Source organism: Phocoena phocoena, chromosome 20, assembly GCF_963924675.1.
Source record: "Phocoena phocoena chromosome 20, mPhoPho1.1, whole genome shotgun sequence".
Taxonomy (NCBI): domain Eukaryota; kingdom Metazoa; phylum Chordata; class Mammalia; order Artiodactyla; family Phocoenidae; genus Phocoena; species Phocoena phocoena.
In genome coordinates, this window is record NC_089238.1 from 2,606,133 (window position 1) to 2,634,044 (window position 27,912).

Here is a 27,912-nt window from a genome sequence, read left to right on the forward strand (position 1 = left end):
AGGTTCTGTCTCTGTGTTTCTATTCGGCAGCAGTGAACAGAGGCCGGGTTTTCGGTGACATTTACAACCCTGATGAATCCATCTGAGGTCATTGTCTCCACTGCTTTTTGCATTAGTGGCACTTTTCAAAAGGCACCTAATTCCACAGTCCTAAGAGTTACTGTTCCCCCTGTAACAATCACATTCCAGAGATACTGCACATGACAGGTCAGCCCTTTCCACCTGTATCCCAACACAGTAATGAAAACCTTAGCAGGGGACTTCCTCGGCGGTCCAGTGGTTAGGACTCTGCGCTTCCACTCCACGGGGCACGTGTTCGATCCCTGGTCAGGGAAGTAAGATCCTGCATGCCGTGTGGTGCGCCAAAAAACACAAACAAACAAAAAGCCCTTAAGATTTGCCCTGGGATAATATGCCAGGGTCTGTCTGTATGTTCCCCTCTGCTAGTATTGGGGTCCTCATTGTTGTCTGGCTGGTAAGTGATCAATTCCAGAATCCCATCTTCACAGTTTTATTCCTAGGATGGCTTCTGGGGTTAAGTTTCTTGAGTTGGGTTTCTTAGAAACAGCTTGAAATGGGTGCTTTTGTATAAATGATTCAATGAATGAGTGTGCTCTGCAAAGGTGTGAGGCCAGCACAACACGGCGGGGGTGAGTGGTGGGTCTTGGGGAAGAAGCCAAACACAGATGTGGTTTGTTCTCATCCCCCAGAGAGCTTGACAACAATGCACACCACGAATCTGCTCCTTTCCTAGCGCAAGGTGTTAGTCTTTAGTATTTATCTCTGCAAGTCATTTGCTGGGTGCCGTTTGTTTTTCGGGAAGCCTAATCTTCCAGGAAAGATGTCTCTCGTTTTGCTCAAAGCAATGTTGCAGATAAGAGGGCACCTGCAAGCCCTCAGCCGGCTCCCTCACAGTGGCTGGAACATAAGTGCGTCGGTGTGGTGATCTGAACAAGGTATCCCCTACAGAAACGTACACACTAAATTCTGAGTAGTTATTAATTATGAGATGCCAAAGATACAGAGGGAAGATATGATTGGGGAATGGCTACAGAAGAAGAGGTAAGTATATTAATATATGTAATGTTCTGTGGTGGACTTTCATATACTCACCAATATGGGAAAGTATTCACTTTTACTTTTTAACAGGTTAGAATTCATATGAGGTTTAAAATATTGTTTTCTTTCTTATTCTGTGTGTTTGAAATATTATATAACTTTTTGAAGCTGGCATGTCTTACAGTTAATAAGGAACATGATTCTTTTGTGTGTGTGTGTGCATGTATGTGGGTTCCATTAAAACTTTATTTATGGCACTGAAATTTAAATTTTATATGACTTCCACCTATTATGAAATAGTATTCTTAGAACATGGTTATTTTCAATGAACCACACATTGAATTGTAGGATTAAAATTTGCTTCCTAGGAGCATGGTCGAACACAAGAACATCAGGAAATTCAGCATTTATATCTGATCCAGGAATATAAGGCCATTATTCCCACGGGAATAGGTCTTGAGCGAGCCCAGCCATCTTCTCCTGGTATATTTTATCAAAGGCTTCACTCTGGGCCACTGTAAAGTGACTTTTCCAGTCCCCAATGATTCCTGTCAAATATACAAAAAAATAAGTCCAGATCAGGTTTATAAATAAGGTCTCAAGACTTCACTTGAGCGTCTTCTGTGTCTGTCACCACTGCCAATCTGTCACGATCACTGAACTGGAAATTGCAAGGCAATATAACCGAGTGGTTAAAAGTTTCTTGTCCAGAGTCCGACGGCCACTGGTTTTTGGTAGTATGTTTGAGTCTCCAGTTTGCAATCTGTTTATATTGTGAGGTTTGAATAATCACAAAAGGCAACCCCAACAGTAATAACACCTAACCTACATGAAGTAATTTCTCATATGCCAGGCATTGTGTTAGGATATTACATGTATACCTCATTTAACCAGCAACACATTTCTTTAGGACAGTGGAGGTTCTTTTCTCCCATGCTGCTCTTACCCTGGGTCATGTAGGTAGATATGGTGTACTTGTGATTGATTGCTACCCCCAAATCATGCCTTCTCTTTCCTTTCTTTTTATTTTATTTTTAGATGTGGACCATTTTTTAAAAGTCTTTATTGAATTTGTTACAATATTGCTTCTGTTTTACGTTTTGGTTTTTTGGCCACGAGGCATGTGGGATCTTAGATCCCCAGCCAGGGATCGAACCTGCACCCCCTGCATTGGAAGGCAAAGTCTTACCCACTGGACCGCCAGGGAAGTCCCTTTCCTTTTATTTTTAACTCTCCACCCTTGAATATCACCGCAAACAGCACTACCCAGTGTTTTGTACCTTGCAGTTTTTTCTACCTCGAATGCTCTTCCCTTGGGGTAACCAAGCAAACAGTCACATGTCATCTTTTCCTTGAGGTCTCCCCAGCCCCACTCTTGTACACTGCAGGTTGAAAACGGAAACTACCCACTACATGCCGTCAACACCCTCATTCCTTCTGTGTAGTGAACATCTTTGGTCTTTAGTATAGGGTCTCAACAGAAGGTTTGGCCTGGAGCTAAGTCACATGTCTTTCCCCTCATTTTTCTTTTCCCAGGGTTTCTATTTGCCAGCTCCTTTTGGTGGAATAGATATTCCCATTACAAGTCAATACTTGTAAAGGGAGGGTCACTCCATGGGGCAAGGGACCACACCAGTGTTGTGAGCGGGAACTCTAACAAGAAAATGTGAGGGTGCCCTACACAACAACCAACACCTAGGACATGAGTGGGGACAGGTAAATACATTATTCATAGGCAGTGCTTCACCTTCACAAGTTTTCTTTATGACCTTATAAATATCCCAAATCATTCCTTAAACTCTCCAAGTCAGGTGCCACTTTTGTGATTTTATAGACTCAAGTATTTTCCTCACCCCATATCTTAGTTTATCCACAGAAGCAGAGGAATTCTCTGTCCATTTCTTCCAGGTCCTAAAATTAGAAATGCTCAGGCATAAAAAAAGAATGAAATTCTGCCACTTGCAACAACATGGATGGACTTGGAGCTATTATGCTCAGTGAAGTAAGTCAGACAGAGAAAGACAAACACTATGTTTTATCACTTATGTGTGGACTCTAAAAAATAATACAAATGAATGGATATAACAAAACAGAAACAGACTCACAGATATAGATAACAAACTAGTGGTTACCAGTGGGGAGAGGAAAGGGGGGAGGGGCAAGATAAGAGTAGGGGACTAAGAGGTACAAACTACTATGTATAAAATAAATAAGCAACAAGGACATATTGTACAGAACAGGGAATGTAGCCATTGTTTTGTAATAATGTTAAATGCAGTATAATCTATAAAAATACTGAAACCCTATGCTACACCTGCAACTAATCACCTGCAACTAATATAATATTGTAAATCAAATATACTTCACTTTTAAAAAATGCTCTCTTACCTTTTCTCATGAAACCTTTGCTTTGATCCATAAAGATATCAGGTGATAGGGAATAATTGCTATTTTATTATCTCTCATGGTCTTGAAGGATACATTCTTGAGGACTGCGTTCAGTTCTTCTGGGCTTAGCTTCTTGCCCAAGAAGTGGCTGAGCGTCTCTACACTAGCTTGTATGTCCTAGGATGAGAACCACAGAGAGTGGAAAGAAAATGACAATCGGGAAAAGGAGAGCAAACAGAGACAGCAGAGTGACGACCAGGAGGAGACAGAAAATAAGCGAAAGCAGGAAGAGGATGAGCTCGTCATGCTCGTCTGGAAACGTTCAGTCCAAGTGTGGGACAGAGGAGTGTTTATAAGAGACAGTCTATTTATTTTTTACTTTGCTTTTATTTATTTATTTATTTATTTATTTATTTATTTATTTTTGGCTGCGTTGGGTCTTTGTTGCTGCGCGCAGGCTTCTCATTGCAGTAGCCTCTCTTTGTTGCAGAGAACCGGCTCTAGGCTCATGGGCTTCAGTAGTTGTGGTTCAGGGAAGTCCTGAGACAGTCTATTTAAAGTTATGTTGGCCACGGGCTTCCCTGGTGGTGCAGTGGTTAAGAATCCGCCTGCCAATGCAGGGGACACAGGTTCAAGCCCTGGTCCGGGAAGATCCCACATGCCGCGGAGCAACTAAGCCTGTGAGCCACAGCTACTGAGCCTGCGCTCTAGAGCCCACGAGCCACGACTACTGCACCCATGTGCCGCAGCTACTGAAGCCTGCGTGCCTAGAGCCCGTGCTCTACAACAGGAGAAGCCACTGCAACGAGACGCACGTGCACCGCAATGCAGAGTAGCCCCCGCTCACCGCAACTAGAGAAAGCCCGCACGCAGCAACGAAGAGCCAATGCAGCCAAAATGAGATTAATTAAAAAAAATTTACGTCGGCCACTTTCTCTGGAGGTCAGCCAATGCTTCCTATGAATACTGACATATTCAATTCCTATCAGTCGGTCTGGGAATATGTAAATACTTTTGCCTCTATCCTGACCCTGCCAAGCCCCACCTGCCTTCCATACCCACCGGATACTGCCCCTGGGTTCCCAGATTGCTTCAGATTTTTGCCATGAAATCGTTGATAGCCCTCAGTATGTTACTAAACTCTTTGTCAGTGCCTGCATTAAATGTTGTAAAAAGAAATAAATGAGAAAATTGAAGAAAGAATGTGTACAACCTAAGGAGGTCAAAGAAGAAATGACCCCTCTTGATTTCCTCCCAGGGATAAGATCCGATCGAAAGGGTAGGATAGAAATATTAAAGAATGGATGAGAGAGTGGCATGGACTTATATATACTACCAAATGTAAAATAGATAGCTAGTGGGAAGCAGCCGCATAGCACAGGGAGATCAGCTCGGTGCTTTGTGTCCACCTAGAGGGGTGGAATAGGGAGGGTGGGAGGGAGACGAAAGAGGGAGGAGATATGGGGATATATGTATATGAATAGCTGATTCACTTTGTTATACAGCAGAAACTAACACACTATTGTAAAGCAATTATACTCCAATAAAGATGTTAAAAAATTAATTAATTAAATTAAATTGAAAGAATGGATGGAAGATAGACAGCCATGAGATGGAGCTAGAGAGAATGGTTACCTGTTGCAGCTCCTCATACTATATCACCAGAAAATTCTCTTTTCCTTTCATCTGCAGCCACTTGTGAACATGGTCAAACCACGATCCATACAGCACTGCAAGAGAAGCGGGGAGAGAAGTACCTAGTTCACTCTCGTGGACCCCACCGCCCCGGGAATGCTGCCCGCTTGATACACACCCTATGTGTCTGATGAGCAAGTAAGCAAAGCGGGAGGAATCCTTGTCCTTTCTTCTTCGTTGACATGAGAAAGAGAATTTCTGCCTTTACTGCCTGGATGGCCACCAGGTGGTGCCACATACAATGCAGTATTTAAGATGGGCATCTATTTAAAATGGATAACCAACAAGGACCGAGTATAGCACAGAGAACGCTGCTCAATATTATGTAACAACCTAAATGGAAAAAGAATTTGAAAAAGAATAGATACATGTGTATGTATAACTGAATCACTTTCCTGTACACCTGAAACTAACACAACATTGTTAATCAACTGTACTCCAACATAAAATAAAAAGTTAAAAAAAATAATGTATCTCATCTACCTGTGATGAGATTTTTGAACTGTAAAGAGAATTCAGTTAGCAAATTAAAGAGCTAATTTTAAACTCCTTCTAATTTGGAGTCCATGTCTTTGTTCTTTCTGCTATGAATACAGTTTCTTTCCCCTATACCAGAAACACATGTCTTTTGTATGTCCTTCACCCATCCCAAACCTTTGGAACAGCACATAGTGTGGAAAAAAATTTTTTTTTCCTTTCACAATGTGCATTTGAGGAGTCATAGGTCAAATGATCTTGTCACTTAGACATTGTTGAATAAGGCATTAGACACATGCAAACCTGCGTCTCTTCCCTGAGATTTTTGGTCTTCATATCAAGAGTAAACTTTCCAGAGGAAAAAAAAAGAGCAAACTTTCTGTCTCTCCTTGTATAACTGCACAATACTATATAAGTTCCCCAATTCAGGAATGGTCAGCTCTCTTTCATATCATGTGAACCAAACTAGCAGAAACCTATGTTGAGACAGAAAAAAAGTTTTTTCATATTCTTTTTCATTGTGGTTTTTTACAAGATATTAAATATAATTCCCTGTGCTATACAGTAGGACCTTGTTGTTTATTTATTTTATACATAGTAGTTGTATCTGCTAATCCCAAACTCCTAATTTATCCCCCCAACTTTCCCCTTTGGTAACCATAAGTTTGCTTTCTATGTCTGTGAGTCTATTTTTGTTTTGTAAATAAGTTCATTTGTATCATATTTTAGATTCTACATATAAGTGATATCATATGGTATTTGCCTTTCTCTGTCTGGCTTACTTCACTTAGTATGATCATCTCTAGGTCCACCCATGTTGCTGCAAATGGCATTATTTCATTCTTTTTTATGGCTGAGTAGTATTTCATCGTGTGTGTGTGTGTGTGTGTGTGTGTGTGTGTGTGTGTGTGTGTATCACATTTTTTTTGTTCAGAAAATGAAAATTTCAAGGAGAAAGGTGCAGAGATATAAGATCTTCTGTTTAATCCCATGGTTCCAGCTATTCCTACAGGAATATAGCTCGTTGACTTCTTATGTTGGATTCACTGAGACATGCTTAAATTATTTATCCTGTTTAATTATAATTGCTTGGACTTCCCTGGTGGTCCAGTGGCTAAGACTCCAAGCTCCCAATGGAGGGGACCTGGGTTCCATCCCTGGTCAGGGAGCTAGATCCCACATGCCGCAACTAAGAGTTCCAATGCCGCAAATAAAAAGAACCCGCATGCCACAACTAAGACCCGGCGCAGCCAAATAAATAAATCAATAAATATTTAATTATAATTGCTTGATCTGTTTTTTATGTTTAAGGTTGTTTGCAACTAAGGGTTTGGTATAATTAAATAGGAGAGACAGTTGTGTTTGACATAATTAGATGATAAACTCCAAGAAGTTAAAAAAACAAAAGGCAAGATTTTTCTCTACCTTGCAATAAAGACACCTAATTTTTTCTTACAAGTGTGGAGCAGGTTTCAGCACAGTCTCAATTATTACACTCCCAAATCCAATACGGAAATCGAAGCTCCTAGAAGTTAGGTCCTCCTTCTGCTGAAAATATAGCTAGTAAAATGTTGAACATTCACTGTCTGCACACGGACACTGGGAACTGTTTTTTTTTTTTGGCCGTGCAGCTTGTGGGATCTTAGTTCCCCGACCAAGGATCGAACCCATACCCACTGCAGTGGAAGGACAGAGTCCTAACCACTGGACCACCAGGGAAGTCCCCACTGGGAACTCTTAAAGGAGGGCATTTCATCCAGGAACGTCCAAGATTATGGCCAGGAGGAGCATGTTTGTTATAGGAAAAATTGTAGTAGTTAAAAATATGTTTCCTCTGTGGCTCTACGAGGGAATCAGATAGGATTCCAGAGCATTGGACAAGCTGACACAACTAAAACAGGTATTTAAATTTTTTTTGGCATTAAAGCCCTTTAAAAATATCTTTGATGGAAATCCAGATCCAAAATTTGAGTTTTCTTCAGAAATAATATATTTTTTTAATCAAAATATTGCATAAGTTAAATTCCAAGCTCTTGGGAATTCCCTGGCAGTCCAGTGGTTAGGTCTCCGCACTTTCACTGCTGTGAGCGTGGGGTCAATCCCTGGTCGGGGAACTAAAATCCCACAAGCTATGTAGAGCAGCCAAAAAAAAAAAACCAAGCTCTTTAATACAATATTTAAGGTTGTCTCTGATGGTGACCAGGCAGATATTAGTTGCTTCTTTTATATATATCTTTATTGGAGTATAATTGCTTTACAATGGTGTGTTAGTTTCTGCTGTACAACAAAGTGAATCAGCTATACATATACATATATCCCCATATCTCCTCCCTCTTGTGACTCCCTCCCACCCTCCCTATCCCACCCCTCTAGGTGGTCACAAAGCATCGAGCTGATTTCCCTGTGCTATGTGGCTGCTTCCCACTAGCTATCTATTTTACATTTGGTAGTGTAGATATGTCCGTGCCACTCTCTCACTTCGTCTCAGCTTACCCTTCCCTCTCCCTGTGTCCTCAAGTCCATTCTTTATGTCTGCGTCTTTATTCCTGTCCTGCCCCTAGGTTCTTCAGAACCTTTTTTTTTTTTAGTTTCCATATATATGTGTTAGCATACAGTATTTGTTGTTCTCTTTCTGACTTACTTCACTCTGTATGACAGACTCTAGGTCCATCCACCTCATTTAGTTGCTTCTTTCTTATCACACCCAACTCTCCAAATTTTGCCAAACTCTTCTCTCCTCATGCCCTTTCCTGTACTTGTCCTCCGTCGTTGTTCATTGGTAGCCTATGCTACAAACTTTTCTCCACATCTCAATTTTTAAAATAGTTAGCAGTGGATTCTAGAGGTCACTCTGTAATAGAATGGCAACATTCCATTTTTTTTTAAGTTGAGTACCATTTCATTATATATTTGGTTGCAACTTTATTTTTTGCTATTACAAATAAGGATAATTTGAATAGTCTAGTAAATCCATCTTCTGCTTCTCCCCACCGCAACTTTTTTTTTTTTTGTATTTTTGCTAGTACATTTTTTTCCACTGGAGAAAGGGGAGTTAAACATGAATGTGTAAATGCTAGAATGCTAGAACTTGCAAGATGACCCTACATGGGTTAGTACTGTTATCCATGCTACCAGCAACATATGAGCGTGTTGGTCTACCCAGAGTCTCACCGCCACAGCGTGAGTCAAATGTTTTGAATGCTAGCTGTGCTACAGCAGAATGATAGCCACACAAAAGTGTCCACAGCCTGATCCCCAAGTCTCTGAATATGTTACTTTTCATGACAAAATGGACTTTGAAGATGCAATTAAATTTAGGATCTTCAAAGGGAGAGATTACCTTGGATTATCCAGGTAGAAACAACATAATCACAGGTCCTTATATGAGAGCGGAAAGAGTGTCAGAATCAGAGAAGGAGGTGTGATGACAGCAGAGTGTGGAAGGATGTGGTCCACGTGCCAAGAAATGTGGGCAGCCTCTAAAAGCTGGAAAAGGCAAGAAGTGAATTCTCTCCTTGAGCCTCAAGAACAGAATGTAGCCACGCCAGCACATTAATTTTAGCCCATACGGCATATTTTGGATTTCTGAACTCCAGAATGTAAGATACTTTTTTGTTTTACTTATTTATTTTATTTTAGGCCATGTCAGGCGGCTTGTGGGACCCTAGTTCCCTGACCAGGGATTGAACCCGGGGCCCTCAGCAGTGAAAGTCCTAACCACTGGACCGCCAGGGAATTCCCAATTTTTTGTTGTTTTAAAGCATCAAATTTGTGGTAGTTTGGTACAGCAATGAGAGGAAAGGCATACACTTTCCACTATGACAGATGAGAAACCGTATATCATTGTAGCTTGAATTCATACTTCTCTTATTTTGAGTGTGGTGAATTATCCTTTTATATGTTTATTATATTTAGAAAAAATTTGGGAGAACACAAAGCACATTGGCTAAGATTTCTGTTGTTAACAGGAGGGACTACAGATTTAGCGACGTCTAGTTTTCAATTACAATGTGGGTGTTTAAATCATGGGACAGTAAGACCTGGGGATGAGACGCAGAAACTTCCGCATTCCACCTGGAGTCCACATTTTGAGTCAAACTCACCATTTCCTTGAAGGAACCGTTCCGAATATTCTTCAAATGATTCCGGCTCTCTGATGATCTTTACCATTTTCCAGAAATGATAACCGGAAGTAATAACATCTCTGGGATTTCTCATTACATAAATACACTTAAATTTAAAAAAAAAGAGAAAATGAGAATAAATGTATCCATTTCCCTTGCTCCACGCTTTTCACAAATGGAGAAAATGCCAACGCCCATTAAAGTGTTTGGCCACAATTTAGTCTTTAATTCATTTATTTAACAAAATATATTTAGAACCCACAATGTGCCAGACGTTTAGTTAGATTCTATAGAAGGAGCAGTGTATAAGATATGGATTGTTTCTGCCCTTAAGAACCTTATGGTACATGGAATGATGGTCTTTAAAGTTTTGAGAGGCAGAGATGTTATTACATTTTGAAGAAGTCTGACTTTTATTGGGATTCTGCCCTATTCATTGCTATTCCTGGAATTTCATGTTCCAGGCCTCACTATCTTTTCCTAGGAATTTCTACGATATCAGTATTTCCCAGGTACTAATCAGACAGATGTGAATGGCCAACTGTATATAAGGGTTCGTTTATAAAATTCAAAATGAATTTTATAAAATTCAAAATTCAAGATGGTGAAACCTCAAGAGGAAACAAACTTTCAGGGTTCTCAAAACAAACTTAAAAAAAAAAAGGAACTAGTTTTATGTCAGTAAACCTGGGCTAGGACATGCTGGATCAAGTGTTATATGAGGTCATTTCCAATTCGGATCATTGCTTTACTCCACTGCAGTCATAATCTGAGCTGGGTATCACTTATACGTGGAACCTAAAATATGACACAGATGTTTAAAATCAAATGTCAAATCTAAAATATGACACAAACACACAAATGCTTCCCTTCTGTTCTTATTTACAGAACGGAAACAGACTCACAGACATAGAAAACAAACTTACGGTTACCAAAGAGGAAGGCGGGGAGGGATAAATTAGGGGTATGGGATTAGCAAAGACAAACTACTATATATAAAATAGATAAACAACAATAAGCGGATTCTTAATCTACTTATTATATTTCTTAAAATAGATATAATTCATTGAGTACGTACTAGGCTCTGATCTAAGCTAGGCTGTCAGTAAAAAATGTGGTCGCTACGGAAACTAACACATTTTGTCTGTTATTGGTCTTTTTTCAAATGATCTATACATTCCTTTCGGATGTGGCTTGAGGTCATCTTAATCATCAAATTCCTCCCAGCCCTTAGCACAGATGAATAAACCCTGCTGGTTTAAGCACACAAAAATGGAGCTTCAGGGCCTCCCTGGTGGCGCAGTGGTTGGGAGTCCGCCTGCCGATGCAGGGGACACGGGTTCGCGCCCCTGTCTGGGAGGATCCCACGTGCCGCGGAGCGGCTGGGCCTGTGAGCCATGGCCGCTGAGCCTGCGCGTCCGGAGCCTGTGCTCCGCAACGGGAGAGGCCACAGCAGTGAGAGGCCCGCGTACCGCAAAAAAAAAAAAAAAAAAAAAAAAATGGAGCTTCAACGACATTGCACTATTTGTTCACAGACAAAATCTGGAGAACTGAGGTTCAAACCAGAATTTTCTGGCGTAAAGTCATAATCATTTTACAGAGTGTGGTCTTGGACTATTTTTTTTTTTTGGTTTGTTTTCCTGTTTCATGTATTCTTTCACTCATTCAATATTTTCTTTCTTTATTATTTTATTTTACTTAGGTATAATTGACATACAACATTATATTCGTTTCAGGGTTAAACCATAATGATTCCAAATGATGACCACAATAAGTCTAGTTAACACTGGTCACCAGACATAGTTACAGAATTACTTTTTTCTGGTGATGAGAAGGCTTAAGATTTACTCTTTCAGCAACTTTCAAATGTGCAGTGCAGCATTATTAACTATTGTCACCAGGCTGTACGTCACATCCCCATAATTTATTTATTTTATAACTAGAAGGTTGTACCTTTTGACCTCCTTTACCCGTTTTGCCCACCACCCACCTTCCACCTCTGGCAACTACCAATCTGTTCTCTGTATCTATGAGCTTTTTTTTTTTTTTAATTTTGGATTCCACATATAAATGAGATCAAGTGGTATTTATCTTTCTCTATCTGACTTATTTCACTAAGCATGAATGCCCTCAAGGTCTATCCATGTTGTCACAAATGGCTTGATTTCATTCTTTTTCATGGCTGAGTAATATTCCACTGTGCAGTTGACCCTTGAACAACATAGGGGTTGGGGGTACTACCCCCTACACGGTGGAAAACCCAAGTACTGCTATCTCTGCTTCAAAAGCAAAGGAACTGATACTCACCCAAGGGCAGGAAGTGGAAACAGTTTGGATAGAATCAGGACTCAAACCCTAATTCTTTTGATTCCACATATTGTGCTCTCTAATCGAACAGAAACATTTCCCCACACTTAGTTAATTTAAAAAGCAATAAAATGGGGCTTCCCTGGTAGTGCAGTGGTTGAGAATCCGCCTGTCAATGCAGGGGACACAGGTTCGATCCCTGGTCCGGGAAGATCCCACGTGCCGCGGAGCAACTAAGCCTGTGCGCCACAACTACTGAGCCTGCACTCTAGAGCCCACGAGCCACAACTACTGAGCCTGCATGTCACAACTACTGAAGCCCATGCTCCTAGAGCCCACGCTCAGCAACAAGAGAACCCACCACAATGAGAAGCCCGCGTACCGCAATGAAGAGTAGCCTCCGCTCACCGCAACTAGAGAAAGCCCGCGCGCAACAATGAAGACCCAACGCAGCCAAAAATAAATAAATAAAATAAATAAATTTATTAAAAAATAAAAAGCAACAAAATGAAAATACAGTACCATATTTATTGAAAAAAATCTTTGTATAAATGAAACTCACAGTTCAAACTCATGTTGTTCAAAGGTCAACTGTATGTATATATACATTTATATATATATATATATATATATATATATATATATATCTCACATCTTATTTATCCATTCATCCATCAGTGGATACTTATGTTGCTTCCACATCTTGGTAATCATAAATAAGGCTGCATTGAACATGGAGGTGCATCTATCTTTTCAAATTAGTGTTTTCGTTTTCTTTAGATAAATACCCAGAAGTGGAATTGCTGGATCAAATGGTAGTTCTATTTTTAATTTTTTGATGAACCTCCATGCTGTTTTCCATACTGGTTGCGTCAATTTACATGCCCACCATCCAATATTTTCTTAAATCTCTATATTGTTTTAGCATTCTGGTAGGTTGGTGTAAAATGGTAAAAAAAAAAAAAAAAAAGTTACAAAATAAACCTGGTCTTCATAATCATGGTGATCACAGTAACGTAAATATACCTGACAATAAACAAGCAAACAAATAGAAACATAGTACAATATTAATATTATGAAAAACACTGTGATGTTAGAATATTTTGATCATACTTCCACTACCACATCACATACGATTGTTTGAGGGAGTTTCACACATTTTTTCTTTCTTCCTTTTATGTATTTATTCATTTTTGGTTGCACAGCAAAGTGATTCATATATATATATATATATGTATATATATATATACTTTTTCAGATTCTTTTCCATTATAGGTTATTACAAGATATTGAGTATAGTTCCCTGTGCTATACAGTAGGGCCTTATTGTTTGTCTATTTTACATACAGTCGTGTGTATCTGTTAATCCCAAATTCCTATTTCATCCTCCCCTTTCCCCTTTGGTAACCACAAGTTTGTTTTCTATGTCTGAGAGTGTATTTCTGTTTGTAATAAGTTCAGTTTCACACAGTTTTGATAATACCTTCGGTGTCACGTTTTAAACTATAATCTAAGATGAGTGAAGATGCACATTTACAGCACAGGGTCACTCAATGTTAGGGTCCTCCTTTAGAGGTCCTGAGATTATGCCTCAGAGGTCTGTGGATCTATTAAGGGAAAGACATGCCCTAAATGATTTCACAATTAGAAAAACCCAGTGGGATTTCAAACATGTGTTCCAATCCTACATTGCTTCTGAAATACAGATGCTGATTTACAGTTGAGACACCTCCCATATAGTCATATCAATGTTGGGTACCTAGGGGTTGGGGGTGCAGCCAGGGTTTATTTAATTAAGGACCGAGTATTCTCTGGAGCAGCAGCAGGGAGATTGTCTGGTATGTGCCACCATAGCTTGGAACAAGCTTTTCTAATATGCTCACTTCACTGAATCACATTTTTTAAAATTTATTTTTTAATTGAAGTATAGTTAATTTACAATGCTGTGTTAGTTTCAAGTGTATAGCAAAGTGATTCAGTTATACATACATGTATATCTATTTTTTTATCTTCTTTTCCCTTATAGGTTATTACAAAATATTGAGTATCGTTCCCTGTGCTATACTTGTCATTTACTTATTTTATATATAGTAGTGGGTAACTGTTAATCCCAAACTCCTAATTTATCTCCCCCACCACCACCCCTTTGGTAACCATAAGTTGGTTTTCTATGTCTGTGAGTCTATTTCTGTTTTCTAAGTAAGTTCATTTCATTTGTGTCATTTTTTAAGATTCCACATATAAGTGATATCATATAACGTTTGTCTTTGTCTGACTTAACTTCATTTAGTATGATCATCTCTAATTCCATCCGTGTTGCTGCAAATGGCATGATTTCATTCTTTTTTTTGGCTGAGTAATATTCCACTGTGTATATGTACGACATTTTTTTTTTTTTTTTTTTTCTGTACGCACCTCTCACTGTTGTGGCCTCTCCCATTGCGGAGCACAGGCTCCAGACGCACAGGCTCAGCGGCCATGGCTCACGAGCCTAGGCACTCTGCGGCATGTGGGATCTTCCCGGACTGGGGCACGAACCCGTGTCCCCTGCATCAGCAGGCGGACTCTCAACCACTGCGCCACCAGGGAAGCCCTGTACCACATCTTCTTTATCCATTCACCTGTCGATGGACCTGAGTCACATTTTAACTCTGTCCCTAAAACACAGGCCTTCTGGATAACCAAAGAAGTGACCCAAACTGACCTTGCATCACTAACTCACCTTGGCCTTGGAATTGAAGAATGACCTGGGGGAACAACTGAATGGGGAGATGGAAGACGTAGAATCATGGGTCTTTCTGATCCTTTATATATTGAAGCCCAGCTTTAGTTTCTAACCACATCGAATGCTCACTGCTGACAACAGATTGGACCCAGGCAGGATCCCCCTTGTTGCAGATCAGGTTGACGATCTCTGTCATCCACAAGGTTCCTGCACAAGGAAAAAGAGAGTGTTACCCACTTCAGCCTGATAATTAACCGCACCACCACATCTTACAGACACTGTGTTATTTCAGCCATGAAGCCCCTGCTCATAACTCCAACGGATGCTTTCATTTCTCACCTTACTGTTTCCCTTTCTTAAAAAAATATTTACTGACATAGCTTATTTTAAATTTTTCATTATTTTGAAAAGGAGTGAACTATAATAAAATTACTACAGCTCAGAAAATAAAGTTTTAATTTTTGTATGCAGAATTTCTCAAAATGTAGAATGCAAAATAGTTTCTATGGGAATAATCTAGGAATCTTATATTATGTATCTATACATCATCTTACTGTTTCCCTTAAATGTATCTCACTGATTCTTCATCCTTTTTTATTTTTGAGCAGAGTTAGCTCTTTATTGTATTCTTGTTTTTATTAACAAAAGACAACAGATTGATCATAAGGGGATCAATTCTTTTTAGATACGCATTTTTTTTGTTATTTTATTTTGCAAATGGTTTAAATCAGGGCTCAGCAACCTTTTCCTATATTGGAGTATAGTTGATTTACAATGTTGTGTTAGTTTCAGGTGTACAGCAAAGTGAATCAGTTATACATACACATATATCTACTTTTTTTAGGTTCTTTCCCCATATAGGCCATTAGAGTATTGAGTAGAGTTCCCTGTGCTATACAGTAGATCCTTATTAGTTATCTATTTTATATATAGTATCGTATGTATGTCAATAGGTAAGCATTTTAAAGCTTCAAGCAGTAGATGTCCAAATTTGGGTTAATTGTTAAATCTTTGATGGAGAATACAAAGTAAAGGATTACTTTTTATCCATTTGGAGGTATTGGAGTAATTTTTTAAAAATCAGAGAATGAAAAAAAAAAAATCAGAAGAATGAAGCAGCATCTAGTAGTTGGGTGGGAAAGAAGGCTCCCAGATGCTAAGGAGTGCAAGAGAAGACCTTGCCCTCATTTCCCCTTTCCCTGTTCTCACCATACTCTTTTTGGCAACCACTAAGCTCACCAAAAAGAGAAGCTCCCTTTTCACTGCTCTCCAGGCTCCTGGGTGTTGAAGTCACTCATATTATCTGTCTCCTTCCACTTGATAGAATTGTGAGTCTGCATTCTTCAAAGACTCTGCTAATGAGAACCTACTGTAGAGCACAGGGAACTCTACTCAGTGGTCTGTGGTGACCTAAATGGGAAGGAAATCCAAAAAAGAGGGGATATATGTATACACATAGCTGACTGACTTTGCCGTACCGTAGAAGCTAACACAACATTGTAAAGCAACTATACTCCAATAAAAATTCATTAAAAAAAAGAAAGACTCTGTTCCTTGGGCTCCCCTGAGACCATCTCCACCTTTTCCCTACTACTCTTTTTTTAAGTTTTTTTTTTTTTTTTTTTTTTTTTTTTGCGGTACGCAGGCCTCTCACTGTTGTGGCCTCTCCCGTTGCGGAGCACAGGCTCCGGACGCGCAGGCTCAGCGGCCATGGCTCACGGGCCCAGCCGCTCCGTCCGGACCGGGGCACGACCCCGTGTTCCCTGCATCGGCAGCCGGACTCTCAACCACTGCACCACCAGGGAAGCCCGCCCAGTATCTTTTTCTCTGAGCTTTTCTTCCAGTCACTTTCTGTGTCACACCAAATCCCAAGACACATTTTGAACTTTGCTTACTGTGCTAAAAATCACGGGACATTATTACAATTCCAAAATCTCTGCAAAATATGTTTATGTAACAGCAAAGGTCACAGGGAGATTGAAAAGAATCAGGAATAGTGGACATACTTGGAATTCCCAATAAGAAAGAGGTTTTTTTCTCTCTCTCTCTCTCTCTGGTAACTTATGTTACCAAAGGGTAGAAGTGGGGGGGGCGGGGAGGGATAAATTAGGATTTGGGGATTGACATATACACACTACTATATATAAAATAGAGAACCAACAAGGACCTACTGTACAGCACAGGGAACTATACTCAATATTTTATAATAACCTATAAGGGAAAAGAATCTGAAAAAGAATGTATATATAAAAGAATATATATATGTAACTGAATCACTTTGCTGTACACTTGAAACTAACACAACATTGTAAATCAACTCTACTTCAATTAAAAACAATAAAAAAAACAAAACAAACAAAAAAAAAACAATAGAAGTACCTATGACTTGCCAAATTCTTTCTAACGCCCTCAACCAGGAAAAAGGATTGTGAGGTCTTTAATCTATGTAGCACAAGCCATTATTTCAGAGCATGTTGTATATTTGAGGGCTTAGTTTTTGTTTTCTGGGTCTTGAGAGCAAGGAAGAAGCTATATTCATCCAGGTGTTACAGAAACACTGGGGAGTTTGCCCCCAGACTGATCTATATTAAAACAATTGTTAGACCTATACTTGCTGACAGAACTTGGAGTAAATATTTAAGCTCCCTGAACAAAAATGTTCCTGGGTGTTCCACGACAGCAAAACCAACTTGAAAGAGATTACAAGGGCTGTAAAAACACATATGTGACCTCATTAGCACACAATCAATGCTCCAGAATTGGATCTTTGATTGTAATTATATTTCTCCATTGACTATATGAACCCTATTTTTTTTTTTTGGCCGAGCTGCGTGGCATGCGGGATCTTAGTTCCCCGACCAGGGATGGAAGCCGCGCCCCCTGCAGTGGAAGCGAGGAGTCTTAGCCACTGGACCGCCAGGGAAGTCCTCTGAGCTATTTATAGAACTGAAACCCCCAACAAATGGAAGATGTTAGCTTTCTTCATTCCAGAGAAGACCACCTGAGGCCAGATGAAAGGAGTACAGTCCCTGCACACACCCTAATCCTTACCAGCAGCCCCACCCTTGAACCATGGCTATAAAACTCCTCACCAAATCCTCCTGAGTTGGGACACACAGTTTTAAGGGGCACAAACTGCTGCGTCCCCCTTTGCCTGGCAAAGCAATAAAGCTATTCTTTTCTATTTCACCCAAAACTCTGTCTCCGAGATTCGATTTGGCACCAGTGCACAGAGGCCAAGTTTTCGGCATCAACTACGGTAACTCACCTGCCTACACCGTTTGTACCAACAGTATGGCTTATGCCGAACACCAGCTTTCCTTCTGGGAGTCTGGGATTTGGGTAGGTGCTAGGCAGGGGGAGCCTTTGTGACCAGCCCCCAGTAAAAACCCTTTGGCCCTAAGTCTCTAATGAGCTTCCCTGGTGGACACCTCACCACAGGTGTTGATGAAAAGCTTAATCAATAGTTGATCTAAGAAAGAAATGGATTTTCGGTTTTTTTTTTTTTTTTTTGGCCGTGCCGCATGGCTAGTGGGATCTTAGTGCCCAGACCAGGGATTGAACCGGGACCTTGGCAGTGGGAGTGCTGAGTCCTAACCACTGGACCACCAGGACATTCCCAGAAGTGGAAAATTTTATTCCAGCCAACCTGAGGGTTATAACCCAGGAGGCAGTCTTTCAGAAAGCTCTGAAGACTGTTCCACCCATTAGAGGTCAAAGCACAGTTATATAAGTTTTTGAGACAAAGGTTTATAGTCAGATGACGTACTGACAGTGTACACAATCCAGATCTACACGTACACGTACAAACTGAGTAGCGGTCTAAGCAGATAGGGTAGGGGGTGTCCAGAGAAAGGGAACCAGGCATGGCTTTCTTGACACAGAGAAGCCATTTTTGGCCTGAGCCACTTCGTGATCTGAGCCTGCACGCAGCGCTTATCTTTGAACAGGTCTCACTAATTAACGATTTTGAGGGAACAGAAGAATGCAGGAACAAAGGACTGTTATCAGGCAAGCGAAGGGACTACAGCAAAGATAATAAATCAGTTGTAAAGAGTCCCAGTTCCGTTTTGCATTAGCCTGAAGCACATCCTTGAGCTGTTTTGCGGAATTTAAACCCTCCTCAAGGGCCCAACCGCCAGATGAACTGGATGATGTTGACCTTTTCTGACCCTCTTGACTTCAATCAACTAACACTTGGACTCAATCTTAGCCCCAATTCTATGCTGAATTCTCCTCCCTTAGCTTAGAACTTCCCCAATTTTGCTGTTTGGGAAAAATCCCTGGTGTTCTCCTTCCTTGCTGCAAGTAATACATCCTTATTTATTTATTTTTTTTGCGGTACGCGGGCCTCTCACTGTTGTGGCCCCTCTCACTGTGGAGCACAGGCTCCGGACGCGCAGGCTCAGCGGCCATGGCTCACGGGCCCAGCCGCTCCGCGGCATGTGGGATCTTCCCACACCGGGACACGAACCCGCGTCCCCTGCATCGGCAGGCGTACTCTCAACCACTGCGCCACCAGGGAAGCCCCTGGCGTGTCAATTTTTAAAGCCTGTATATGAGACGGAAAACTCAAATGTTTGGAGGTGTTAGACACACAGGATCAATGAGTGAAGTGTGGTAACTATGGCTGACAGTGAACTAGGCAACAAAAGACCATCCAAAACTGTGTAACCAAGACAACCTACCACCTGGGAGAAAATATTTGCAAACGATGAGACTGACAAGGGCTTAAACTCCAAAATATACAAACAGCTCATACAACTCAATAACAAAAAAACCCCCAAACAACCCAATAAAAAAATGGGCAGAGACCTAAATAGACATTTCTCCAAAGAAGACATACAGATGGCCAACAGGCACATGAAAAGCTGCTCAACATCACTAATTATTAGAGAAACGCAAATCAAAACTACAATGAGCTACCACCTCACACCAGTCAGAATGGCCATCATCAAACAGTCTACAAATAACAAATGCTGGAGAGGGTGTGGAGAAAAGGGAACCCTCCTACACTGATGGTGGGAATGTAAATTGGGGCAGCCACTATGGAAAACAGTATGGAAGATCCTCACAAAAGTAAAAATAGAACTACCATATGATCCAGCAATCCCATTCCTGGGCATATATCCAGAGAAAACCATAATCCGAAAGGATACTTGCACCCCAGTGTTCAATTGCAGCTCTATTTACAATAGCCAAGACATGGAAGCAACCTAAATGTCCATCGACAGATGAATGGATAAAGAAGATGTTGTACATATATACAATGGACTATTACTCAGCCATAAAAAGGAATGAAATAATGCCATTTGCAGCAACATGGATGGACTTGGAGATGGTCATACTTAGTGAAGTAAGTCAGACAGAGAAAGACAAATATCATATGATATCACTTACATGCGGAATCTAAAATACAACACAAATCAACATACCTACAAAAAAGAAACAGACTTGGAGAGAACAGACTGGTGGTTGCCAAGGGGAGGGAGGTGGACGGGGAAGTATTGGGAATTTGGGATTAGCAGAGGCCAACTAGTTTATATAGTATGGATAAACAACAAGGTCCTACTATATAGCACAGGAAACTATATTCAGTATCCTGTGATAAACCATAATGGAAAAGAATTTGAAAAAGAATATATATATATGTATATAACTGAGTCACTTTGATATACAGCAGAAATTAACACAACATTATAAATCAACTTCACTTCAAAAAATTAGGGAAAAAAAAGCTGTGTGACCTTGGGGAGGGCACTCAGCTTCTCTGTGCCTGTCTCCTCATATGCAAAATGAGGATGACAGCAGAATCCACTTCAAAGGCTTGGTGTAGAAACCCAATGAAGTCATTTGCATACTGCATTTAGCAAAATATCTAGCAGGAGACTAGAACTTGACAAAAGTTAGCCAGTACTATTATTAATGATTTTAAAATTGAAATAATAAGAAACTACCCTTTAAGTTTCAGGGACAATGACATGAGAATAATGCAGGTAAAGCATAAGCACGTAAGAGACACTTAATAAAAAGTCACTGTATTAGTCAAGGTTCTCCAGAGAAACAGAACCAATAGGAGATATATCGATACAGATATATACTGCATATTTATTATGAAAAATTGTCTTATAATAATTGGTTCACGATTGGCAGAGAAGTCCCACAATCGGGGAGAACCAGGAATGCCAGTGGTTCCAGTCCAAGGGCAAGAGAAGACCAATGTCCCAGCTCAATAGTCAGGCAGAGAGAGTGACCCCTACCCCTTGGGGAGGACCATCTGCTTCACTCAGTCTACCGATTCAGACACTAACTTCCAGAAACATCCTCACAGACACACCCAGAAATAAACATCTGGGAACCCTGTGAGCCAGTCAGGTTGGCACATAAGATTAACCATCACGGTCCCCCCAAAAGAAGGTGAGGGAAGATTTATTTTGAAAATACCATAAGACCATACTATAAGACATCACAAAGTGGTGAGCAACGGGCTATAGCCAGCCTCCACGTGTGTTTGGTCAATATAGTGTTTGCAAAAAAATATTGATTAGTTCCCATCTCTGAAAATGGAGATGCTTTCCACACGCATTGGAATTTCTTGGGTGGGGGGCAGATCACAATTTAAGAGAATTAATTCTAGGTCTGCATTCCACGTGGCGACGCTTTGCTGGAGATTTGGGATGGCTTCGCGGTATGCAACAATTCCCATCGCTCCCTGCGTCTCACACCCAGACAGCTTCCCTCACTTGCCCCATTCGCCTGGCTCCCCGCAGGGAGCCGAGATTGAGATCCCCGGTAGAAGCAGCACCCCTAGTTCCGTGGAGCAATTGCAGGATGCGGCCACCAGGTGGCGCGCGAGTCATTCCCACGGGCCAGGGTCTCTCAGAAGAGCATCTCACACCTACCAGAGGCCCTACTACGTACCAGCAGCCTCACGTATTTCTTAAATCAATCCTCACGCGTACACAGAGGGAGTCATGCTTCCTACGTGGCAGCGGAGGCTCGGAGACAGAGGCTGTGACTCAGTGTCTCCATTTATAAGACAGGCGTTGCAGCAAGGATTCCATGAGATGGTGTGTCAAGTTGTTGGCAGAACTTCTGCTGCGTAGTCAAGGTCTTTCCAGCTCGGGGGTGGAACCCTGACCTTCAGCTGGTCCGAGGGCAGCCTGATCAAGGCTACACTTCTTGGCCTCCCTTGCAGCCGGTGTTCTGGGCCATGGGACGTGGCATAAGTGGTGTACCCTCCTCACCCGCCTTCACCTCATCTCTCCTCCTTTACATTTCCCTGAGCTTCTTCCCAGAAATCGTCCCTGGGGTACCCCCTTCCCCGCCTCCCCTCCCCCAGCTCGGGTGAAGGAAGTACTTACTTGCTTAGGATCCCCTGGGAGCCTGTACTTTTCCTCCTTACAGCACTTTTCACATTCTTATGGTTACCTATTCATTTGTCTTCCCGACCCCTGCCAACACCGCCCCATCCCAAAGGTGTCTGCAAGGTGCAGCTGGCAGCCTCGTGGCGGGGCAGGCACTCTTGAGCGGCAGGAACGAATGAGGACGTACTTCTAGACTAAAATGCCAGGCTCTCAACCTGGGCTGCACCTCCTGGGGAGCTTTTTCTTTGGCCCCAGCTTCATTGAGCTATAACAGACATATGACACTGTGTAAGTTTAAGATATAAAATGTGTTGATTTGATATATTTATATATTGCAATATGATTACCACCATACCATTAGCATTTAATGGTAAATAAATAATTTACCATTATTTATAATGGCAAATAATTAATGGTAAATAAATAATTTACCATTATGTATAATGGTAAATAATTACCATTTCCCCCAGCACCACCTGGAGCCAACTGAAGCCCAGTGTCTGCGATGGGGCCCCGCCATGGTGATTCCAAGGGGCAAGAGATTAAGTGAATGCTATAGGTTGCTGTGAAGCTTTGCAACTACGAAGGACCAGACCTTGCGGTTATCAGGTTTCTATGACCCTTAAAGTACTGAGTAAGAATCTTAACTTCCTCAAGTGTCTGTAAGGAGCCTAGCGCTCCTTAACTGACCCTTCAAGTGGTCAGAATATAAGCAGCTTTGGGCGGGGGAAAAAGCTCTTTGCAGGAAAGAGCTCTCTTCAGAAGGCATCCCTTTGTCTTGTCACTAATCTTAAACCAGGTGCCCCCATGCTCTACTTATCTCCGGCCCTAACACACCTTTCAAATCTTTTGATCACACAATACCTTGCCTAACCTATTGGTTTTTCCGTAGATCAAAGATGTAGAGGGGCTTCCCTGGTGGCACAGTGGTTGAGAGTCCGCCTGCCGATGCAGGGGACACGGGTTCGTGCCCCGGTCCGGGAAGATACCACATGCCGCGGAGCAGCTGGGCCCGTGAGCCATGGCTGCTGAGCCTGCGCGTCCGGAGCCTGTGCTCCACAATGGGAGAGGCCACAGCAGTGAGAGGCCCGCGTACCGCAAAAAAAAAAAAAAAGATGTAATTAACTGATGACCAGACCAGATCTCTTCCCTAGCTTTGCCTTCAGTAATCTCTCAAACAAACTGTGTGGACAAGATAGCATCTAGAGAAAAATCACAAGAAATCAACAAGCCTGCACACAGTGGGGGATGGTGACGACTGACCCCCCATCTCAGTGATTAACCGAGATGACTTCCCTGTTTCCCTTTAAAAGCTTTCATGACGGAGCAGAATCTTTTGTGTTTTTTTGTTTGTTTGTTTGTTTTGGAGCAGAATCTTTAGAGGTGGTTTTTGGGAGACGCTGAGTCCACCATTTCCCCAGACTGCTGGCATCCTGATAAAAGGCAGCTTTCCATTCCACCATTTGTGAGTATTGATTGGGCAAGCGGCAAGCAGCAGGAGTGATTCGATAACAAGAAGCCACAAAGAAAAGTCTTGGAGTGCTTCCCTCCTCCCACCACCCCCAGCACAGGATGACCTTATCAGCCGGGTTTCCTAATCCCCCTAATTTTATCCCTTCTCCACATCATTTTCAAACTCGAGCACATCAGAACCACCTGAAGGCCAGTTAAAACACGGAGTGCTGGCCACACTCCCTGTGTTTCTGGTCTGGACTGGGCCCCAAGGAATTTGCGTTTCTAACAATCTCCCGGTCGGGGGACCCGCAATTTGAGAACCATTAGCCTGAGTACTTTTTTTTTGGCCGTGCTACACGGCTTGCAGGATCTTAGATCCCCAACCAGGGATGGAACCCTCGCCCTCGCCATTGAAAGCGCTGAGTCCTAACCACTGGACGGCCAGGGAATTCCCAGCCTGAGGACTTTTTAGATTTTAATTTTCATGAAATAGTAATGAGTTCGTACTCAGACTGGCTCTCATCCACATGAGGTAGATGCATCTAAGACTTCCCCTGCCCTGTGGGGTGGGCACCATGATGCAGGCGTGGAAAGGCAGGTGAGGCGGGCCCTGTATCACCACCAGACTCCCCCAAGGCTCGCAGGATCCCTCGGAGGTGCGTGGGCTGTCCTGGTCTTGCTCAGGGTCAAAAAGAAAGCGGGGGGGCCTTTCTTAGGGGCACAGAGGACCGAGGAATCCAGAAAAGGGTTACGTGTTCCAATTCTGACACCAATTACAACGTGTTTTTTTCACACACCACCAAGCAATTCTCTGACACCAGCTGGGCGTCCAACAATTCAACTCAATTCTGACATCTACCCAGAGACAGCATCAGATCCCACAGGTTAAGGGCTCAGTCCCACAAGACTGCCCTGTCCCCTCCATGTCAGACACCGAACACGCATCCAGGTTGTCACCTGTGCTTCTGACCCACTGGCTATGGATTTGAGGCTCCAACGACCCCCTCCTTGGGCTCAGTTAACTGGTGAGAGCGGCTCACAGAACTCAGAAAAACATCTTACTTACCAGATGACCAATTTTTTATTTTATCTTATTTTATTTATTTATTTTTGGACACACCGCATGGCATACAGGATCTTAGTTCCCCGACCAGGGATTGAACCTGGGCCCCCTGCAGTGGAAGCGTGGAGTCCTAACCACTTGACCACCAGGGAATTCCCACCACATGACCAGTTTATGATAAAACAATGTAACTCAGGAACAGCCAGATGGACCAGATATATAGGGCAAGGTGTCAAGAAAGGGCTTGGGGCTTCCATGCCCGCTGCGGTGCTCCGCTCTCCCAAATCTCCATGTGTCCACCCACCTGGAAGCTCTCAGAACCCCATCCTCCTGGGCTTTTATAAAGGCTTTATTACCTCGGCACGCTTGATTAAATCCCTGACCGCTGACAATCGCCAGTCGCTAGGCTGGCGCCCCTGGCAACCAGCCCAGAGTCCCTACATGCTTGCCAAAAGCCATCGCACTAACGTATCAAAAGCACCTTTATCAACTCTCATTACTTATGAAATTCCAAGGGTTTTAGGAGCTCTATGCCCTAAAGAATGGGAACAAAGACCAAATATATGTTTCTTATTATAAATCACCCTTGGATATTGCTATGAAATCGCTATAATATCAGAGGTGGCAAAACGTGTGGCTAAGGGCAGATCTTTTGACATTAAGGAGATGTGCTGGGTCTAGTTACTTGCTCTGTGTTCCTGTTCAAGTGAGGCAGCCTGCTTCAGGCTTGACTTTCTTCTTGGTGAAATGGAGATTTTTGAGAGGAACGACATTCATGGGATTGCAGTGAAGGTTGAGTAATAGAAGCGTTTTATAACGCTTTGGCACACGATGAGTACTTGATACGTGGTAGCTGGCATGAGCTGATACGAATTCTATTAAACCTGTAACGTCTATCATTTTTCGAAAGCGATTTTGTGCCAGCCATTTTGCATTTATCATCATTAAAAAATAATTCTAAAACAATCATCAATGATTACTGAGCTCTTGTTAGAAAGCATTCTTAAGAGCTGTGGGGTGTGGCGCAAACTCCTAACCAGGATGCCTTATATCAGCCCAGAGGAGGGAGAGGGCGAGGCTCAGAACCCGCACCCCCTTCAAATTTGCTCCTTCTCCTCCCAGGGGGAGCTATGACGTCACATGCGGGTTAGGAGTGGCTGTTACCACGGAGACTGGGAATCCCAGCGGGAAACCCGGGTAGGGTATCCGGGGATCTCACTCACCTCCCCGGGGCACTTCTACGGAGCCCGCAGTTCTGGCTCCGGGAACGCAGCCCGGAGCGCCTCGCATGCGCAAATTTGGCCATGCCCGAACGCGACCTACGACCCCACCCAGTAGCCGGAGGTTTGCGGACCCCCGGCCTCCACTAACCGAGAATGAGCGCGGGGCCAACGCAGTACGCACGCGCACCCCTGACCTGTCCTTCAAAGCTGGTGACGTGATCGCTCCGCCAATCAGAATCCTTCTTCCAACCTGGCCCCGCCTCATTTTTTCTGGCTTTCGGCGTCTCGCTGTCTCCAAGGCAACCTTCGGACTGAGGGCCTGGGGAAGAGCGGCCCGGAGACTTCTGGATATTGTAGTCTCAAAGGGGCACAGAAACGGGAGGCACACTTGTTCGTAAAAAGGAGACTGTGATAACAATGGCTGTATTCAGGATGACTTCGTGGATAGAGAACGCTTGTAAATGGTTCTCAAACTGTTATTTTCTGGGGAAAAATAGCACCCGGATCCGGAAGTGGCCGCCGAGCAATCGGGCCGCCGATGGGAACGAGAAATGTCCCTGACCCAGCGTTCCCGTTTTCTATTCCTGGCCCTGCTTGCCAGGTCCTTCCTGCCAGGTGGCCTGGCCCGTTCGCTGGCCTCGGGGTCAGCTGTGGGGGGCTCGACCATCACTTGTGGAAGTTTCTGAGCCTATCGCGGTAACCATGGTAACACCGCACGCTCGCTCCCCGCCCCTTGCGCGGTGACGTCACGCGCCGGGCCCTGTGATGAGGCGTTGAGCTCTTGCGCCTGGGGAGGGCGGTGATGGGGCGGGTCCTGGGAGGAGCCCGGTGTGGGCGGGGCCGCTTGTGAGCTGTCCGCTTGGGGTCGGGGAAGCTTTATTATCGAAATAATCACTAGTAAATGATCGTGCCTGCTTTCTAGTAAGTGCTAAGAGACTTCGCTGGATTCACTGGCTCGTTTTTATTATTTTTTGCTCCCAATTTGGTTGGAAACCCAGACTTTTCATTTCAGGCCTGTCTCCATGACAAATGGGCCACTAGTGAGTCTCAGGAGCACGCCCGCCTCCTCCTGCCCACCCTGGGCCTTCATTTATTCATCCAGCGGGTCGTTATTAAATGCCCGATGAGTGCCCGTTGCCATGGAGACAGCAGGGAACAAAGAAGGGATGGACGTTTTGAGCGAGGAGACGCAGAAAGTGAACCCATGTTTTTCAGCCTCAGCGTTATTGACATTTGGGTCTGGGGGCCGTCCTGTGCACTGTAGCGTGTAGCGCAGCATCCCTGGCCTCCCCCTATGCCCAAATTGCTGTATAAGAGTTTTTGCTCCCCACTTAAGGACAAACTGGAAATTGTAGGTCCATATACCCAAACTAAAAACAAAGCAAAACCAACCCCTGGTCCTATATCAAAGCATTGGCAAATATGTGTACAATTACAGATTTTAAAGTATTTTTCATTGCCCCTTTTAACCAACTTTTTGATGAACCAAACGACTGGTCCTGACTGTGATGATTAGAGGTCTTATACACTCTTAATATCCCCATTTTATAGATAGTAAAACGCGGCACTGAGAAACAATAACTTCCCCAGAATGGCAATCCAGTAAGGGGTGGAGCTGGGATCTGGACTCAAGTCTTCTATCTTCTCCACTTACAAAGCAGGCAGCATAATAGAACCTCCTTATAGGGTTGCTGCCAGAATTACGTGATAGATAGGACTCTTCGCACACCTGCCACCCCATATGCAAAGTCTCAGTGGAAGAACCAGGCACTCAGCCATTTCAACAAGTGTACACTTTATTACAGAAACAGAGGGAAAGAGTTGATAAAGGCTGAAGAGGAGTTGTGGGGGAGGCCCCTGCAGATGCTCACTCAGCTACACTCTGGGCCCATCTTCTCAGAGACACCTTCCCGCCATGCCTCTGGGCAGATAGGCACTATTCCTCAAAGGACCCAACTCATTACCCTCCAAATCGGCAGTCCAGGGAACAGGGAGTTTTCGCGGGAGTTGAGACTGACTACCTGAGAGA

The 27,912-nt window shown here is 42.8% G+C and overlaps 1 pseudogene; it reads right to left on the bottom strand.

Moving 5' to 3' along the window:
- Nucleotides 1–1,494: 1,494 nt before the first annotated feature.
- LOC136140909 (3-beta-hydroxysteroid sulfotransferase-like) lies at nucleotides 1,495–25,966 on the bottom strand (annotated as a pseudogene).
- Between the last annotated feature and the right edge of the window lie 1,946 nt (nucleotides 25,967–27,912).